This window comes from Sciurus vulgaris (assembly GCF_902686455.1).
Source record: "Sciurus vulgaris genome assembly, chromosome: 13".
NCBI lineage: Eukaryota > Metazoa > Chordata > Mammalia > Rodentia > Sciuridae > Sciurus > Sciurus vulgaris.
This window is the reverse complement of record NC_136474.1, coordinates 87,623,773-87,645,313: the sequence shown is the minus strand read 5'-3', so window position 1 is coordinate 87,645,313 and position 21,541 is coordinate 87,623,773.

Sequence of the window (21,541 nt, the reverse complement as noted above, 5' to 3'; positions counted from 1 at the left end):
TACTTGTATATTGTATCATTGCTATGTAACATGATTAAGTGCTCGCTGTGTGGATTGAAAAATCTCATTTCTGGAACCACCTGGTGTATATCTTTTTTTTTGTCTGTCCCTGTTTAGTATTATTATTATTATTTTTTGTCCCTGTTTATTATTATTATTTTATTTTTACACACTGCATTTTGATTTATTGTACACAAATGGGGTGCATCTTTTCTTTTCTATAGTTGTGCACAATGTAGATTCACACCATTTGTGTAATCATACATATATGTAGGGTAATGATGTCTGTCTCATTCCACCATTTTTCATACCCACACCCTGGGGGTAGCGGGGGTGAGAGAAGAATGGAGGATCTTGTGTATATCTTCATACAGATGTTGGTGCTGTCATCAGGCTCAGATTTTCATGTGGATGAGGGTGGAAAATTTCCACAGTTTTCAGATCTCTCCCTCCTCAGCAGCAGTAGTCCTCAGATAATTCCTGAAAATGTCTGTCATCCCCAATCCTGCCTTAAGCAGTCATTGTGGGTCAGGGGTTCAAGGAAGGGTGTGACATCAGCGGAGAGTCTTCTCTGCAACTTAGCCCACCCCTGTGGCACCTGTCAGCTCAAAGCTGATACCACTTCCTATAACTAGGGACCGTCACAAGGATGCTTCACCCTGGCCACCACAAGATGACTGTAGTTTTTCTTCCCTTCTCGCTGTCCCTGGCTTATAAGGTTTCCCCTACCTCAGCAAAGCTGATTCCTATGAATATTTCATGTGTTATTGTAAAAGTTGTCCAGAACCATGGTCTATAATTAACAGACTAGAAAAGGACCTGCCTGACTTGAAATCTTGATTTGGTAGTTTTCCTAAATTGACTAGTCTACTTCTCACAATGGCTGAGCTAAATATGTTAGGATACCAAGTCTGTCTAGGGTTGGGTAAGACACCATAGGAATCTGTGATAATTGCCTTTCTGTTGACATGGAAAGATTTTAAAAGAACATTCTTTATAACATGAAAATTAGTACTTGTAAACACTAATTGTTTTCCCATGATTATAAAACCTGCAACTAATGTACTAAAAATTGCTAGGTTATGCTATGCTATGTATGTAGCAATTATCATGAAAGCATTTGATTATATTCATTCATATTAATGGTGCAGTCTTCATTTATAGGTTTGTAAACATTTCAGACTCTATTACCTACCTACATTATTTCATCCTGTTGACAGAATACATTATCTTTTGTTTTATAGCTGAAGCAGAGTGTAGAGAGCAAAGAAGCAACAAACTACACATAGTCAAGGAACACGGGAGGCTGGCTGTGAAATCATGCTGTGCTCTGGCTGCGTGGGAGTGACTCTTGCTTTCTTCTTTGGTATTTGTATTATTTTGTAAAGATAGGTCAATATTACTGTGTTCAAATAAACCAAGAGTCCCTTTCACTTTGAACATCAGCAAATATTGAAGAGAATATCAGTGTAAGCTGTCTACACAGCTAATGTCAATATTCTGTTTAGAAAATGAATCTATCTGTGATGGCATATGTTGTTTGATGCGTAATAGTGAATATTTTGAAAGAGTTGTTCCCATGTTTATAATTTTTATTTTATTAAAAATAAAAAAGGATCCCAATGCAGCACAATTCACTGACTATCATAAAATGGGGTAATGCTAACAAAGTCAAAGCTGTTAAAAATTTGGATTATTTCAAACTTTTAAATGAAATTTCTGTGATGGCTTTATTAACACAAAGTCCAATGTAGACTGGTTTCTTGTGACATGGCTGAATGCAATTTAGGATGTTGTCATGAATAGAAAGTCTTTTGTTCTGCAAGTGTGCTGTACATAGCCAGCTGCTATGTGCAGATTTCTATTCTACCTAGAAACATGTATGAACTGAGTGCAATATTAGAGCTTAACTTTTACATTCAACCCCTTCCCTCCAGTACTCAACGGAGATAGAGCCACACCAGAGGTAGTTACAAAAATGTCTAATAAATAACAGATTTTGCAACTGTTTGAGCCTTAACTGTGCCAATCAATAATTTTCAGACTTGAACTACATTGATGATGTTGGATAAGACTTTTCTTTCCTGTAATATGACTTGAAAATCAATTTCTTCTCACAGTGTTCTACAAAATTTAAAGAGAAAATGCATAAAAAGTGCTTAGAGTAGTGTCCCTTGCCTAGTGAGTGCTCAAGTTCAAAGTCACAACCATGATGACTCACCCTCCCTTCCTCCTGCTCTTCTTCTGTCTCACATTGTCAAGAAGACTTCGGGTGGAGGACGACTTGCTCCCATGAGTAGAAAGCCTGGCATGGGAGACACTAGGGAGCCTTGTTTAGGAATAAGAATCTAGGTTGTTCTCTTCATTTTGTCAAATATAGTTAGCTCAAAAAAATTTATTCATAAAAACAAAACTAACAAATGACACTTCTGGTGCTCATTCAGAATATGTAGTATATGGTTAATGTTATTACTTATGATATTAAAAAATCCAAAATAGCCATTTATATAGATTACAAATTAATAACTGATAGCAGATAATGTTTCTAAAATGAACTTTTAAAAAGTCTAGCAATTTAAAGAGCTCTCTTTAAACCCACTTTGGTTGCTGGTTTTTATTTTGCAGAAACTATGTGGATTAATGAATCAGAACTTAAGGGTAGACAGAGCTTGGGGTGTTTCAGTCTCCTCAGATGCTACAATTTGGTAGTAATTGAACATTATCTTATCTCTCAGACACTGGAGATCAGGTTATGTTAAACTGACTCATAGAATTATAAAAAATAAAGTGAAAAATTGAGATTCATAATTATTTTAGTCCCCAGTGCACAGAAGTTCAGCCCAGTTTACTAGAGCTGCCACTACCCAGTGCAAAAGGCTGGGTGTATGAAAACAGTAGTAATTTCTGCTTCCAGTTCTGCAGCAGGGAAGCCTGACTTCAGGCCATAGGCAGGGATGCTCCCACAAGATGGCAGGTAGAATCCTTCCTCACCTCGTCCTAGCTCTGGCTGGTGGCTGCCAGCCCTTGGAATTCCTTGGTTTATAGCTGTATCACTCCACTGTCTGCCTCTGTGATCATGTGGCATTCTCTCTGTGGGTCTGTCCCCATGTCATCTTCTTAAACAAAGCCAGCCTCACTGGATCAGGGCCCACGCTTGTGTCCTCTTCCAAATGTGATTATGTCTACAAAGACTATATCCAAATAAGAACGCATCCCCAAATACCAGGCATGAAGATTACAACTGATCTTTTATGGGGAGGTAATTCGACCCACAATAGACTTGACCCTGATTATGAATTTAATCTGATGCTTAAGCGTTTTATACCGAATGTCTGGGTTTATACTTACAAACATCTGGTTTTGAGGTCACGGAGAGCTTTAGTAATAACCTCTTCAACTTTATGAAGTCATCCTCTGACTGAATACTCTTTAATATTTTTATTCTATAGTACTATACACTTTAAATAGCTTATTTGCCTAAGGTGAAAGGTGCGGGCTGGCAGGATGTCCTGTTTGGGGCTTTTGAAATTCAACATATAGTTGGATGCTGTGGACAGATGTAACCTAGGACGGGCACCCTCCCTGAAAAGTACTTGGACAATGAGACTTCCTGTGTATGTATAACTAGCTTTGAGTATGGATAAAAAATCCCCTTTCTTGCCAGTGGTAGTTCTGCATGTCAATGTTCCAAATAAAAATATACCATGGTCTCATAGACACACTGTAGTCACCAGAGGCCAGCCATCCCCAGCTCTGTTCCCCGCTCCTGAGTCTTCTCGTAAGTAACCAATTATGTTTTGAACCCATCAAATTTTCAAGTGAAAATGCCTTCAAATTCCCATGCAGAAACAAGGTTTCCTTAGTAGAAAATACACTCAACCTTGAGACACTGTGATAGTACTAGTTACAGACAGACCAAAGGTAATATTAAATAAAAGAAGCCATTTAATTGTTGATTCTTTCAGAGGCTATTGAAGGTACCAGGGAAAATGCCAAGTATTTTCTCTGCAGTTTTTCTACTAGTGATGCTCATCTTCCCGTTTGAACTGCCTTGAAGAGAATCCTTCCCTGTTCTCAGCCTGAGGGCCCTTTTTGTACTATGTGAACCCTTTTCCTTCCATATATAACTGGTCAAGGCATAAGAAACAGAACTGAGAAAAGCTCATCCATTCCTTAGGAATCAGTTTTTGCACCTGTTGGAAACTAGAACTAGTGTTCAAAGGGTAGAATAGTGGTCACCCAAGTTGGGGGAGTAAGGGGCGAAAAGGAGGGGTCAACAGGCACAATGTCAGGTTAGATGGGAGGAGTAAGTTCTGGAGGGCTGTGGTACAGAAAGGTGAATATAATTAATAATCATTTATTGCATATCTTGAAATGTAACATTTTTATAGACAAGAGAGAATTTTGAATGTACTCATTCTAAAGAAAGTAGAAATGCTTAAGGTATGAGACATGTCAATTAGAGTTGAACATAATCTGATGTTTCCATGAATCAAAACATCACCTTGTACCTCAATAACAATGTATGAATATTATGAATTAATATTTTCTTAAATAGTAGACAAAATAAATTTTAAAAGTTTACATAGCCATTGAGTTATATTTGTTGCTGAATTCATGTTTTGGTTTGGTTGCCAAGGTCTCTGGTCTACTCTGAGTGGGTGAGAAGTCAGCATTCATATAACAATAACATGTGGTAGAAACTTATCTTGATAAGGTAATTACTGCCTGTTCTACAGATTGGTATGTGTACAGAAGAAAGCAATTCCAGTTCTTGAATAGAAGGTGAGATACATGGACTACGCATTTGTATGTGTGTGATTTTTGTCACTATGTTCATAGTATCTGCACAGAGATCATCAGAATGTTTAAAGGCCTTGAAACTTTGTTCAAACTTAAGAAGCTATTGAGAACTTAAAAAAAGGGCAGAAGAAAAATAATATTTTTAAAACTTGGAGAATAATAAAAACAAGAGAAAAATATACAGGAAGACTCAAGATTAAGAAAAACGTAGAAAAGATAAAAACTTGTTATAATATTCCCTTTACATATATGTATTTAATCAGGGATAGAAAACTGCAAAGGCCTTCAAGAATGATCACGTAAATTGGGGGATTATCAACTAATGTGAAAATCACCAAAGGTTTTAGTTCACTGTAAGATCAATGTTAATTAATAATGCTTAACATATTAGCTTACAGTCCATTTTAGGAAAATCAACTTTTCACAGAATGTGTGCTTTATCATATTTATTCTAACCATTACATAAAAATTAATTTTCTAAGGACTAGGCTACATACACATGAATAGGTTAAATAGAGCCAGGTTTTTCAGTATGCTAGAATTCACAGTGGCCATCCAAACCAGAGTGATATGCTAGGAAACATTTCTCAAGCATAAACAATATCAATTCCTTACCTAGAAAATTTCAAGTTTGAAAATGCCAAAGACTACATTAAAAAAAAAAAAAAAACTAGTTAAAACCTTCACAAGGTGGTTTTCAGAACCGAAAAAGATACAAAAATATAGCACATTAGGTAAAGAGAAAACAGCTGGTTAGATCAGGGACTTGTGGGTTTATTTTTAAAAATCAGTTTTTGTGTAAACTTAAGATATACAACATGGTGTTTTAGAATATGTATATATGGATATTAAAAAAGGTTACTATAGTGAAGTGGATCAATGTATCTGTCTTCTCACATAGCTAACCTCTTTTTGTTTGTTTGTCTGTTTTTGTGGCAGAGGTGACTAAAATCTCACTTAGTGGGAACTCCAGCTATGACATAGTTTTATTAAGTGCAGTCCTCATTTGGCCATTTTCTCTCTAGACCTGTTCATTGTGCATGTGTTTCTTTGCATCCAGAGGCCTGTACTTCCCATTTCCATCCTTGGGACCTGCTCCTAGTAACCATTGTTTTATTCTCTCTTTATATTTGACTTTTTATTTTTTTCAGGTGTGACCCCTAAGTGAGATCACACAACATGTTCATTTCTGTGCCTGACTTAAGCTCTGCATAATGCTCTCCAGCTTCATTTCCATTTCAAATGGCAGAATGTCTTTTACTAAGATTGAATAATATTCCACGGTATCTTTGTGCCAGAATTACTTGGTCACCCTGATGAATACCTAGAATATTTCAATATCTTGGCTATTATAAATAACGTTGCTGTGACTAGGGCAGTGAAAATATTTTTTTGTGAGATTGTGATTTCACTTCCTTGGGTACATGCCCAGAAGAAGGATGTGTGACCACATGGTAGTTCTATTTTAATTTCTTTTTTTTTTCACTTTTACATACATTTTTAAGAATTTTTTTTATTTGTTCTAATTAGTTGTACATGACAGTAGAATACATTTTTACATTTTGATAGATCATAGATAAATGGCATGCCATTTCTTATTTTTCTGATTGTACCTGTTGTAGGATTACATTGCTCATGCTGTCATACACGTACATGAAGTAATAATGTCTGTTTCACTCTACTATCATTCCTAATCCCAAACCGAATCCCCTCTTTTCACTCCCCTCTACCTAATATAAAGTAACTCTATTTTTCTCTATCTGACCCCTCGCCCTTATTGTGAATTATCATCCATATATCAGAGAAAACATTTGGCCTTTGGATTTTCTGATTTGGCTTATTTCACTTAGCATGATATTCTCTAACTCCATTCATTTACCAGCAAATGTCATAATTTCATTCTTTTTTAAACCTGAGTAATATTCCATTGTATATATAAACCACATTTTCTTTATCCATTCATCTGTTGGAGGGCATTTAGATTGGTTATTTTAATTTCTTTATGAGCCCCCATAATATTTTCCACAAGGGTTACCCCAGTTTTCTTTCCCACCTCCAGGGTTCTCTTTTCTCCACACTTTCTTGACTTTCTGCTAACAGCCATTCAGGCAGGTGCGAGGAGGCACTTCAGATGTTTTGGTTTCCTCTTTCCTGGTGACTACTGTTGGGATTCTTTCATGCTTCTTGTTGACCTTTTTTATGTCCAATATAAAATGTTAGAAAAATGTTCACTCAGGTCCATTCCCCATTTTCAACCAAGTTGTTTTTCTACTACTGAGTTGTATAAATTCTCCATGAATTTTGGGTATTGAGCCTTTTTTTAAAGAGATGTGGTTTTGCACAGTTTTTTCTGAATTCATAGTTTGACCTTTCATTTTGTTGATTGTTTCCTTTGCTGTGCAGAAGATATCTAATTTGTAATAATCACATTTTTTTTTTCCTTTTGTAACCCGAGGTTTTGGTGTGACATCCAAAACAAACAAATACACAAGAACAAATCAAACAAAAATCCCCAAACATTGCCACAGCCAATGTTCAGAAACTTACCCCTATGTCGTGCTATGGTCTAAGTATATCCTGCAAAATGTATGTGTTAGATACCGAATGCCCAAAGGAAAAAATATGTGACTTTGGGGTGCTGGTTAGGGCAGATGGCCACATCCTCATGAAGGCAGTATTGTTGCTGTAGAAAGGACTTGCGAGACTGGGCTTGCTCAGCCCACCTACCTTCCACCCTGTGAGGACACAGCAAGAGGACCTTCATCAGATGCCAGCACACTGACCTTGGATTTCCCAGACTCCAGAAACATGAAGAAGCAAATATCTCCTTTGACCACCAGACCAGAAACTACAATCAATTACAATGAACACAACTGGGCCAGTTTGTGAAGGACAGGAATAGTGGGTGACAGTGGGTGAGAACCAGCACAGGTTTGACGTGCAGGTATGTGATTATACCCTGAAAATAAGGTGGAGTAAGAGAGTCCATTGATAGGAAAGTATTCTGACAAAATAGACACATTTTCTGTCTCCCCAGAACTTTCAAGGTGGTGCTAACACAGGGCAAGAGCCACTCTTACAACATTGGAGGAAGAAGAGGCCCACATTCAATGACATAGAAATACCTGACCTGCCATGGCAAATAATGAAGCAGTCAAAAGTCAGAACAAACATGGAGAAATTCTCAGATGGGATTGTGTTCTGTATATCAAAGCTGATGGCAGAAAATGTTTGTATACAAATGTACTTGTTGAAAAAAATAAAACATATACAGGATCCCAAAAAACAGGCTCAAGTTGGAGAGTTCAAACATCAGACTCAAGATGAAGAGTTCAAACATCAGACTCAAGATGACCCAAGGTCGTGAGTGGCATAGTCGCAGAGGCAGCCGGAGAACTGACCTGAAAGAACACAGATGTTAACTAGAACGTGGCATCTTTTCAAAGGGCCATCCAGATAGAAAGCCAATGTTGCCAATTTACACCACCAGAAGAAATTTAGGATAAGTGATAGGAAGATGGTTGCCTCAACCAAAATTTATATATGTAATAAAAGTTCACAGTTCTGAATCCCTATTATGTCAAAAAAGTGACTCCTATGGATTTGTTTAGTCATTGGTTTGTCCTAGCCCACCTGTAATTCCATCTTCTTTAAACCAAGATAGAGACATAAAATGAATTTAGCTTGGTGGTGAGACAACACACTTTACTGATTAAGCTTAAAGCTATCACTGCTGACAATGGAGTAGATACCAACCTAACATTAACAATATTCTAGGTCCTCAAAACAATCAGACTGCCCTAGCATTAGGTGTTATTCAGCAAAATTTTGTAGTGAGTGATACATTTTTATCACATAGTGTTTCTCTAACATTAATAGACCTTAATTATCTGACCAGCTTGTTAAATCACAGATCCTAGTTTATGCCTTATTACCAAGCTTCCAAGAGACATTAATGGTACCGCTAGCCCTCAGACTATAGTTTGAGTACAACATTCTTAGGGCAAATCTTGATTTATAGACAGGACTCATGGCAACTCGTATCTTGTTGCACTTTCTAACATTATAGTTTAAAGTGAAATAGCTCTCACATTATCCCTCTCCACATGTAAACACTCAAGTCTTAGGTTCTTCGGATGCAATCCAAGAGCCCTATCCCTTTATGTTGGCTTGTGAAAATACTAAATAAGAATCCATAATTGATATTCTAGTATTAGTTATGTAAATTAGCACACACCCAAAGCACACATTAGCATATTATATTGCCAGTTGTGCCTAATGGTCAATGTTGCTGCTTTCCAGAAGATGTCATTCTATATCCCAAACAAAGGCTATGTGATGACTGGAGAGTCCTGAAAAGGGGAGACCCCAAGCTTTCTAGGTTCTGCAGTCAGTGAGATCACACCATACCAGGCCCTGGGTCTTGGGAGATGGTAGAAGATAATGTCAGATTAACCATTCTAAGGAGAAGAAGAGAAAATAATATATCTCACCTTGGAAATTATTTTATTTCAAACTAAAGTTTCCTCCAAACACATTAGTGCCTCATGCTGGTGCTACTGGAAAGTTCCTTCAATGCTTTGTGGGTAAGGGAAACAATATCTGGCACTAGCATGGCCTTTGAGAATAAACTAGAAGATAGGCCTTTCCATTGTCAAGGGAAAGAGAATTTGATGATGATAATTTTAACAATATTCTGCTAGGAACCATGGGTATAAAAGAACTCTTTATTCTAGCTATCAGAGAGTTAGTTTTAAGCCACTTTGGGGACTAGGAATTGTTACCTTCAATGATGAGAAAATCTTCTTGCTCTTTATTTCTACAGAAAACTTTTTAAATTTCATGTTTAGTGCTTAAAATTCAATCCCAAGATGACGAGTATGAAGCTCTCAGTGATAATATTAGGACTCAGGAAAAGTGCCTGGCATTGTCTGAAAGGCCAGCTAACTGTTCTGAGGAGGAGCTGCGCTCATCCCTTCACTTTTCTGTGCAGACGTGTTCTTAATAAAAGCGTACACAGGTGTGACCTTTCCGTGTATATGATTTACGCATGGCCCAGCTGCAGCCACCAGAGATGGGCACCCATGCAAGTAGTGACTCTCCAGTTACTTCTCTTTCTGTTTCCTCTCTGAGACAATTAGAGGGCTGACTCACAAATCGCAAATCTCCCCTCTTCCCTTTTCACCAGGTACTCAGTTCTGAGTAAGCCACAGTAAACCAAAAAGATAAAAACTTGCTTAAAATAAGTTCATTATTTTCACACTGTTTCTGACAACAGGTCAGACTATGATCAGGTTGTTGATGATTTTAGGAAAAATGTATGATTAGAAATTTAATTAGCCACCTTGCACAAAGGAAATTTTTCAAAAACTGGTTTATAAGAAAAGGTAGGTAAACTTTATTTTTTTAAATTAATTTCACAAAGCTGAATCTAATGATAGTAAGAAAAAAAATCCTCCTAAAATGAAGAAGCCATTATTTATTTCAAACCGAATTATAAATTATTAGCTGCTGTCTTTCATAAATAGTTTAGCTTATGGTCTAATTTATCTCAATTAGTGTGTTAGTTACTTTGATAGATGAATGCATTAATATCAATTGGGTAATGACTAAGCTGGATAGGTATCAGCCTACAAAATATTTTGCTTATTTAGTGAAAAAAAGCTCAGAAACAATGCTAGACCTAAATAACCTAAATAACACTTGGAAAAAATCTAATTTATTTTTAACTTAAATTTATTTCAGCTGATACATAACGATATCAGAAAAGTACAGTTAATTCAACAATATCAGTCTACGGTGGATCATATGTTTACATGTGATATTAAAATTCAAATGACAAAAAAATCATAATTATCTAAAATAATTCGGGAAAAATGAAAGGGGAGAAGTTCCGTCAGAATCATTTGTTGCATTAAGAAGGAGGATTTATGAAATGAACCCTAGATTCACCCTGGTTGCAGTAGAATCCTTGTTCTTTCCACTACTGAGAAACAATATGAGAGGCCATGGACATCTTCAAACCTCACATTTATATTTGTGAAATAAAAAAGTAAAATGTTTATATTAGTCAGGATTATTTAGAGGAAGAGAACTAACAGGAGGTATGATTGTAAAAAGGGTATTCATTAGATTGGCTGACACAACCAGAGGCTGGATAGTCCACAGGGGCTGTCAGAAGCTAGAAAGTTGGAAGAACCATCGGCTGTGCAGTCCAAGATGCCGAAGCCTCAGAACAAGAGGGATCAATGATGCTACCTCAGTCCAAGACTGAAGGCTCTGGAAATTCCTTGGAAAATCAGAGACAGAATTCACTTTGGAAGAATGAAGAATCTGGATTCAGATGTCCTCAGGTGATCCCTGCAGTGATCCAGAACCTGTTTGAGAAGAATCAAATCTGAATCTGCTGCTGCTTCCTTCTTCCAACTCTTATTCCACCCAAACCTCCAACCTATTAGATGGTGCTGACCACACGTAGGGAGGGTCTCAACTTCAGTTCACTAGCCCACATGCCAGTCATTCCTAAATGTGCCCTCATTGTTATACCCAGAAGCCTCTTCTTTTTAGGATTGCTTAATCCACTCAAGTTGACAATTCAAATTAACCATTACAATATTTCTGTCCTTGGATTTTTTCATGAATTATGTAAGCTGATATAGATGGAGAGCTTTTTGCACTTATCTGATAGATGAAAAGGTTAGTTAAAGCTAACTGTAATTATGATTGTTATGTAATTATTATTATTATGATGATCACTATTATTATCTTTGAAGTTCAATTTGATAAAAGAAAGGAGCATGAATTTTAAAAGATTTTTAAGTTAAACTACATAATAAATATTAGGGATACTTTCATTTCAGACCTGTTTTATAAATGTTAGTTGAATACTTAAAATAATTAGCATTCTTATGTAAGAGGGGATTCAGTCTTAGTCACAAAGGCAGCTGATATTTCATAAGATCTTTCCTTGAAATACACCTGGGATTATACAATGTTTATATGGGAATACAGTCTTCTGGCATCTTGAGAACCTTTTATACTGATAACTAAAACAATATGAAGATTATTAATTCTTTTCAAACCTTGAAATATTCATATATGCTTCTGAGTGGTTTTTTTTTTTTTTTGCTTGCTTCATGATTAAAATGAGCTGCATATTTATGAAGAAATAAAGGAAGTCAATGATCCAAGGATCCCTCTATGTTATTCAATAAGAACCTGACTCAAATTAGTAATAAAGGTAAAATAAGTTAGAAAAAAAAGCAAAAGCATAACATGATCAGAATAAAAAGATGTTTAATGATATTAATTTGAAATTTATTTTCACACATGTGTTCATATTTTATGATAATTTTAAATGGTGCTAAATACAATTAAGCACACTACTTTTCATTCCACATATGCTTTAAAGAAATTAATTTCCTACCAGTGTCATGTATCTCCAACACTTTTGATACGCAATACATGTTTTAAGATTTTTAATTGATCATTTGGTCCCTAATACAACAACTACAAGAATGTCAATTGTGTAATTTTCAAGGAGCTTTCCATTTTTTCATGAATCCTAAATGTTTATTAAATCAAAGGGTGATGGAATCCAAATGCCGGAGAAAGGAGAAGTCCAGAATCTCATTGTTCTAGTTTTTCTCTGGCATGCGATCTCTTCAAGAAGGGCTGGTACTTCTTGAACAAATATCTACTTACCTATTCACCCAGGTAATACTATTGTTAATAGGACACTTGCTGGTTCTGTATATTTCCCAAGACCACTTTTCCTGAATTTACTTTGGTCAGGACAGAGGCAAGAGGAAATTGTAAGGCACACAGATTGTTCCCACTTGGATTCCCCATGTAGCTCATACATTAACCCGACTCACCAGCTCAGCTGACTCTGTTGTGTGACACACTGATTCCTGTTGGCCCCTGAAAGTGTCCCCAGAGAACAGGTCATCCTTTCTTAATTATTAAAATCTAGTTCTTGGATTTCTTTGCTTCCCTTACAAAATGTCCCTTAAATACCATGTGAATCAATTCAGCTTCCTTGAGAAAGGAGCTTTAAAAACAGAGTACAAAAATTCTTTCTAATCCCTATTTTCCCTTACACATTGGAAGCTCTTGGAAGGTGTCACTTCCATACTCATAACATGAAAACTTAAAAAGACTGGAAAATCGGTGCTTCTCTGGACATATCAGAGAACTGAAGTAATGACCAGCCACCACTGTGAAAGTTGAGATAGGAAAATCCAGAGAGGCACAGTAAGATCTTTTGACTTAAGAAGATACCCTGGAGCCAAGAATGGGTAGGGGCACTCAAATGATGACGTTTGTAAATTCCTGGAGGCTGAGGGAGGACCAGCCTGAAACAGAAAGCCCTGGGCATGTGCACTCAGAGGGCCCCACACTTTCATGTGTCTGGGTGACTGTAACCACACCAAGTTTCACTGTACAGAGGAAAGAGAGGTCCACTTCTGTCCATGGGAAAGACTGGGGAGAGAGTAGAGTGAAATGTGTCCACAGAGTTCTCCGCAATGGAAATCTGTTCTGCAAAGGAAAAGAATATATTAGGACTTGTATGTGTCCCCCACCGGAGGCTCCTCCACCTCCTCCTTCTATATCATCCAAGAGTTAAAGAAAAAGGTGCATGAATAGGGAAACATCTGTGAACATCACAGCTCAGGAACTTAGACCTGGGGAGTTCTCATATTATCCATAAGGAAAGATGGCTTCCTCCCACACCTTGCTCCCCACCAACCAGTCCCCAGTATAACTGCGGAGCATTACACCTGAGAGATCTGCACCACATAATCCATCTTTAAAGGAGACACAGGAGGCCCAGAGTCAAGAGTGGAGCAAAAAAAAAAAAAAAAAAAAGAATATGCTCAAGGAATGTGAAGCCTCTGGTGTCTGCGCTGCAGGGAACACAGGACACAGGGACCAGCTCCACACCACAGCTTACATGCCGACTTTATCTCAGCCCTATTATCTGATGAACAAGAATGGCCATCCACCAAAACTAATGTGGCACTCCAAAAATAACAAAACAAAACCCCCACAGTCTAAACACACAAGTAAGAATGAAACTCAGAACAAGACTCATTCAAGATACAGATACTGAACTTTTCAAGAAGGAAATATTTAAAAAGCTAAGATTAATATCTTAAGGGCTATAAAAAGGACAAAAGAGGAAAGACCAGATCTAAATAGGAAGATTAAAATTCTAAGGACAAATCAAAAGAAAAAGCTAGATATCCCAAATCCTGTAACTGAAATGAATGTCTTTAGTAGGCTTATAAGATGATTGAGCTTAGCACAGGACAGAACAAGAGAGCTTAAGAACATGTCAGTAGAAACTTCTCAACCTGAAATTTAGAAACAAAGGCACACACACCCACATACCCGCGCGTGCACAACAGAACAAACATTCAATAGCTGTGGGTTGGTTCCAAAAGACGTAGCATGGGCGTAACTCTACGTGATGCTGAAGGAGAAAAGAATGGAGCAGACAGTGTAGGTGAAATAAGAGTGGCTAGGAACTTTCCAAAATTCCTGACAGACACCAAACCACACCAGCAGGAAAGCTCAGAGAAACACCAAATGTGTGCGTGCGTGTGTGTGTATGTGTGTGTGTGCATGTGCGTGTGTGTATGTGGGTTTAAAGGAAACTGGAAAACCAAAAGAAGAGAAAAAATTCTTCCGTAACAGTAATGATAATTAATTGTGTTGTTATACATATGAATGGGGATATATATGGCCTCACTGTCAAACAAGGCTCAGGAGTAAGTGGGAGAGTTCTATTAGAAGGTAGTCAAACTACATTTGAACTAGAATAATGTAATTTGAAAGTGGGCCTACATTATTTAAAAATGAATATTGAAAATTCTAAAAAGTGAATATTGAAAATTCTAGTTAAGCTCAAAAATAACAAGCTCAAAAATAAATACTTAAAGTGAAATTAATTTTCTAAGGGAAGATAAAATGACACCATATAAAATGGTCTATAGATCAGAGAATGAAAAAGAGAAGGGAAATAATAATAATAAAAAGGCAACAAGTAGGAAACAGGTACCAATATGGCAGACAATAATCCAATTATGACAACAATCACTTCACACATAAGTCATCTAAGGCAAAACACGGAAGGCAAATGTTATCACAATGGATTAAAAGAAAAAAATCCTGATCCTAGGTCTGTCCACACTTTAAATAGGAAGACACTGATAAGTGATGAGACCAAAGATGGAGTTCCACCACAGGGACAACTTGAGGAATCCTAGTAACTCTGAGTCTCAGACAGAGCAGACTTCAGGAGAGGGAAAAATAATTGAGGAATGAGCAATGGTATTTAGTTATAAATGGAGAAATTCTCCATGAAGACCCAGCAATCCTAAGCATAAAAATATCTGAAAGGTCTCAAGATAACTGAGTTGAAAACTGGAAGCAATGAAAAGTAGCATAGACAAATTATTATAGTCAAGACTTTTAAAACCACTTCCACTAACTAGTAGATACAGCGCAGAGAAAAACCAGTGTGTTTGGAGTTGGCCTGAAAAGCTCTTTTCACCAACATGGTCTCTCTGGCATTTATGAGGAAGTCCTCCTAATAACTCATGCTCACACCACATTTAAGACATAAAACATACCTTAACAAATTTGAACACTATACTGTTATTACATTTTAAAGTTAGAATTCTTATGAAGTATATTCTCTAATTACGAAGAAATTAAGCTGGAAATAAATAACAGAAACATAGCAAGACAAGCCCTAAAATTTAAAAATCAAACGATTCACTTATAAATAATCCTTGAATAAAAGTCAGACTCAAGGACAGGTTAAAGTAGTTTTGCAAAAAAAAAAAAAAAAGTGCAACTTAATAATTTGCGACATGTAGTACAAACTATGGTGACCAAGAAATTCATAGCATTAAGTGCACAACTGGGGAAAAAAATTTTTCCAACTCAATAGTCTAGGATTTTACAATAATAACTAATGGAAGAAGAATAATTTTATCCCAAAGAAAACAGAAAAGAAAATATAATAACAATAATGTTAATCAATCAATACAATTTACAACAGAAAATCAATAGTAGAAATTAAAGAAAGAAAATAATACAAAATAAAGACAGAATTTTAAAGGCTGCAAGAGAAAAGAATCAAATTACCTTCAGGGGGAAAACAATAAGAATATCAGCAGATTTTTCAATCCAGACCCTAAAAGTTAGAAGGGACTGGAACAACATTTACCAAGCCCTGACAGAAAACGGATGCCAACCAAGAATCTTATACCCAGAAAAACTTACCTTCAAATTTGATGATGAAATAAAATCCTTCCATGATAAACAAAAGCTAAAACAATTTACAAAAAGAAAGCCAGCATTACAGAATATTCTCAACAAAATATTCCATGAGGAAGAGATAAAAAACAACGATGCAAATCAGCAACTGGAGGAACAAGCCTAAAGGATTAGCCAAATAAAGGAGAAACCAAATCATGTCAAAAAACAAAAATGAGTCAAATGACTGGGAATACAAATCATATCACACTAATAACCCTGAATGTTAATGGCCTGAACTCATCAATCAAAAGACATAGATTGGCAGATTGGATTAAAAAGAAAAACCCAACTATTTGCTGCCTACAAGAGACTCACCTCATAGAAAGAGATACCCATAGACTAAAGGTGAAAGGATGGGGAAAAACATACCATGCACACGAACACAGCAAAAAAGCTAGAGTATCCATCCTCATTTCAGATAATGTGGACTTCAAGCCAAAACTAGTCAGAAGGGATAAAGAAGGACATTTCATACTGCTTAAGGGAAGCATAAATCAGCAGGACATAACAATCATAAATATCTATGCTCCGAACATTGGCTCATCCATGTACATCAAACAAATCCTTCTCAATTCCAGAAATCAGATAGACCACAACACAGTAATACTAGGCAATTTTAACTCACCTCTCTCACCACTGGATAGATCTTCTAAACAAAAATTGAATAAAGAAACCATAGATCTCAATAACCCAATCAACAATTTAGACTTAACCGACTTATATAGAATATACCATCCAACAAAGAATGAATAGACTTTCTTTTCAGCAGCACATGGATCCTTCTCTAAAATAGACCATATTTTATGCCAGAAAGCTACTGTTAGCAAATACAAGAGATAGAGATACTACCTTGTATTCTATCAGATCATAATGGATTGAAATTAGAAATAAATGACAGAATAAAAAACAGAAACTTCTCCAATACCTGGAGATTAAGTAATACACTACTATATGATGAATGGATAACAGAAGATATCAGGTGGGAAATAAAAAATTCTCAGAAGTAAATGAGAACAAAGACACATCATATCAAAATCTCTGGGACACTATGAAAGCAGTACTTAAAGAAAGATTTATTTCATGGAGCACATTCAACAAAAGAAGTAAAAATCAACAAATAAATGACTTACCACTACAGCTCAAAGCCATAGAAAAAGAAGAGCAGACCAATACCAAAAGTAGTAGAAGACCGGAAATAGTTAAAATCAGAGCTGAAATCAACAAATTTGAAACAAAAGAAACAATAGAAAAAATAAACAAATTAGAGTTGGTTCTTTGAAAACATAAACAAAATTGACAATCCTTAGCCACACTAACAAAGAGAAAGAGAGAGAAAACTCAAATTACTAAAATTCAGATTGAGCAAGGAAATATCACAACAGTCACGATTGAAATATAAAACATAATTAGAAGCTATTTTGAAAAACTATACTCCAACAATCAGAAAACCTTGAAGACATCAACAAGTTTCTAGAGACATATGAACTACCTAAACTGAACCAGGAGGACATACACAACTTAAATAAATCAGTTTCAAGCAATGAAATAGAAGAGGTCATCAAAAGCCTACCAACAAAGAAAAGTCCGGGACCAGATGGATTCTCAGCCAAGTTCAACAAAACCTTTAAAGAAGAGCTCATTCCAATACTCCTCAAAGTAATCCATGAAATAGAAGAGGAGGGAACCCTCCCAAACTCATTCTTTGAAGCCAATATCACCCTGATACCTAAACCAGACAGAGACACATCGAGGAAAGAAAATTTCAGACCAATATCCTTAATGAACATCGACACAAAAATTCTCAACAAAATTTTAGTGAATCGCATACAAAAATATATTAAAAAGATAGTGCACCACAATCAAGTGGGTTTTATCCCAGGGACGCAAGGTTGGTTCAACATCCAGAAATCAATAAATGTCATTCACGATATCAACAGACTTAAAGTTAAGAATCACATGATTTTTTCAATAGATGCAGAAAAAGCAGTCGATAAAATACAGCACCCCTTCATGCTCAAAACACTAGAAAAAATAGGGACAGTGGGAACATTCCTTAATATTGTAAATGCCATCTATGCTAAGCCCATAGCTAATATCATTTTAAATGGTGAAAAACTGAAAGCATTCCCCCTAAAAACTGGAACAAGGCAGGGATGCCCTGTTTCACCACTTCTATTCAATATCGTCCTTGAAACTCTAGCCAGAGCAATTAGACAGAACAAAGAAATTAAAGGGATACGAATAGGAAAAGAAGAACTCAAACTATCCCTATTTGCTGATGATATGATTATATACTTAGAGGAACCAGGAAATTCCACCAGAAAACTTTTAGAACTCATAAGTGAATTCAGTAAGGTAGCAGGGTACAAGATCAATGCTCATAAATCTAATGCATTTTTATACATAAGTGATGAATCTTCAGAAACAGAAGTTAGGAAAACTACCCCATTCACAATAGCCTCCAAAAAAAATAAAATACTTGGGAATCAATCTCACAAAAGAGTTGAAAGACCTCTACAATGAGAACTATACAACACTAAAGAAAGAAATTAAAGAACACCTTAGAAGATGGAAAGATCTTCCATGTTCTTGGATAGGAAGAATTAATATTGTCAAAATGGCCATACTACCTAAAGTGCTATACAGATTCAATGCAATTCCAATTAAAATCCCAATGACCTACCTTACAGAAATAGAGCAAGCAATTATGAAATTCATCTAGAAGAAAAAGAAACCCAGAATAGCTAAAGCAATCCTTAGCAGGAAGAGTGAAACAGGGGGTATTGCAATACCAGATCTTCAACTCTACTACAAAGCAATAGTAACAAAAATGGCATGGTATTGGTACTAAAATAGAAAGGTAGATCAATGGTACAGAATACAGGACATGGACAAAAACCCAAATAAATACAATTTTCTCATACTAGACAAAGGGGCCAAAAATATGCAATGGAGAAAAGATAGCCTCTTCAACAAATGGTGCTGGGAAAATTGGAAATCCATATACAGCAGAATGAAACTAAACCCATATCTCTCACCATGCAGGAAACTAAACTCCAAATGGTTAAGGTCCTCGGAATCAGACCAGAGACCCTGCAGACCATAGAAGAAAAAGTAGGTCCAGATCTTCAACATGTCGGTTTAGGACCAGACTTCCTCAACAGGACTCCCATAGCACAAGAAATAAAAGCAAGAATCAACCACTGGGATAGATTCAAACTAAAAAGCTTTCTGTCAGCAAAGGAAACTATCAGCAATGTGAAGAAAGAGCCTACAGAGTGGGAGAAAATCTTTGCCACTCATACTTCAGACAGAGCACTAATCTCCAGAATCTATAAAGAACTCAAAAAACTCTACACCAAGAATACAAATAACCCAATCGACAAATGAGCTAAAGAAATGAATAGACACTTCACAGAAGAAGATCTACAAGCAATCAACAAACATATGGAAAAATGTTCAACATCTCTAGTAATAAGAGACATGCAAAATCAAAAGCACCCTATGATTCCATCTCACTCCAATTAGAATGGCAATTATCAAGAATACAAGCAACAACAGGTGTTGGCGAGGATGTGGGAGAGAAAGGTACACTCATACATTGCTGGTGGGGTTGCAAATTAGTGCAGCCAGTCTGGAAAGCAGTATGGAGATTCCTCAGAAAGCTTAGAATGGAACCACCATTTGACCCAGCTATCCCACTCCTTGGCCCATACCCAAAGGACTTAAAATCAGCATAGTACAGAGATACAGCCACATCAATGTTCATAGTTGCTCAATTCACAATAGCCAGAATTTGGAACCAACCTAGATGCCCTTCAACTGATGAATGGATAAAGAAACTGTGGTATATATATACAATGGAATATTACTCAGCCATAAAGAATGATAAAATGATGGCATTTTCAGGAAAATGGATGAAATTGGAGAATATCATGCTAAGTGAGATAAGCCAATCTCAAAAAACCAAAGGACGAATGATCTCTCTGATAAGTGGATGATGACACATAATGGGGGGGTAGGGGGTGTAGTGTTAGGTTTAGGGTTAGGGTTAGGGTTAGGGTTAGGGAGGGTGGCAAGAATGGAGGAAGAAAGGACTGTATAGAGGGAAAAGAAGGGTGGGAGGGGTGGGGGGAAGGGGAAAAATAACAGAATGAATCAGACAACATTACCCTATGTAAATTTATGATTACACAAATGGTATGCCTTTTACAAACAAAGAAACAACATGTATCCCATTTGTTTACAATAAAAAAAGAAGAAAGCAAATAAATAAAATAAAAAGAATTTACAAAATTGCCAACTACAGAAATAAAGATGGTATAATAATAATAATAATAATAATAATAATAATCAGACATTTAAAGAGATAATGAACTGAGAACATTTCTATGCCCACAAGTTTATTAAATTACATAAAGTTTACAAAATCCTTAGAAATGCATACTACTAAATAAAAGACACACAAGAAAAAAATAGAAAATTTAAATATATCTTTATCTATTGAATTTTTGAACCAATAATAACGATTTGGCTTTAATTATGAATTTTTAAATAATTAGGGAAAGAATTTCACAACCTTCCACAATGTGTTTCAGAAAAAAGAAGCAGAGGGAATGATTCCCAACTCATGCTACAAGGCCTATATTACCCCAACAATAAGAACACTTAACAAGAAATCTGCAAACCAGTATCTCTGAAGAGCGCAAATGTAACTCTCTTCAACAAATTATAAGGGAATTAAGCGCAGCAATGTATAAAAATAATTCACCACATACAATGCTAATTTATTTCAGGTAAGCAAGTTTGCTTCAGGATTCAAAAAACAACGAATGCAAAATGATAAAGCAAAAAAATATATGATAATATGAATTGATGCAGAAAATAACTTTTGATAAAATCCAAGAATCATTCGCTTATGAACTATCAGCAAAGTTGGAGTGGAGGGGAACCTCTTGAACTTGAGAAAGAACAACTAAAAGAACCTACCTTGTACCACCTCAGTGTTGAGGGCTGAACCTTCAGACTAGGGGCAAGCATGGCGTCCTTTCTCAAAACTCCTGTTCAGCAACAGTCTGGAAGAGTTAAAGAGTGCAGGAAGAAAAGAAAGGAAAACAAGTACACAGATTAATGAAGGGGAACAACAATGAACCTGCAGTTTGTAGTTGGCATGATTGTCTAAGTCAGACATCCCAAAGAATCTACAAAAAACCTCATAGATTGCATATGTGAATAGTAGTAAGGTCACAGGATAAAACGTTAACTGATTTTCCTCATGAAAGCAATTAAAAATTCCAATTTGAAATTTATGAGAAAAAGCAATACCATTTAAAATGCCTCCAAAGATTAAATATTTATATATAAACCTATAAAAAATGCTAAGTATTTAGTTTAGGAAAACTAT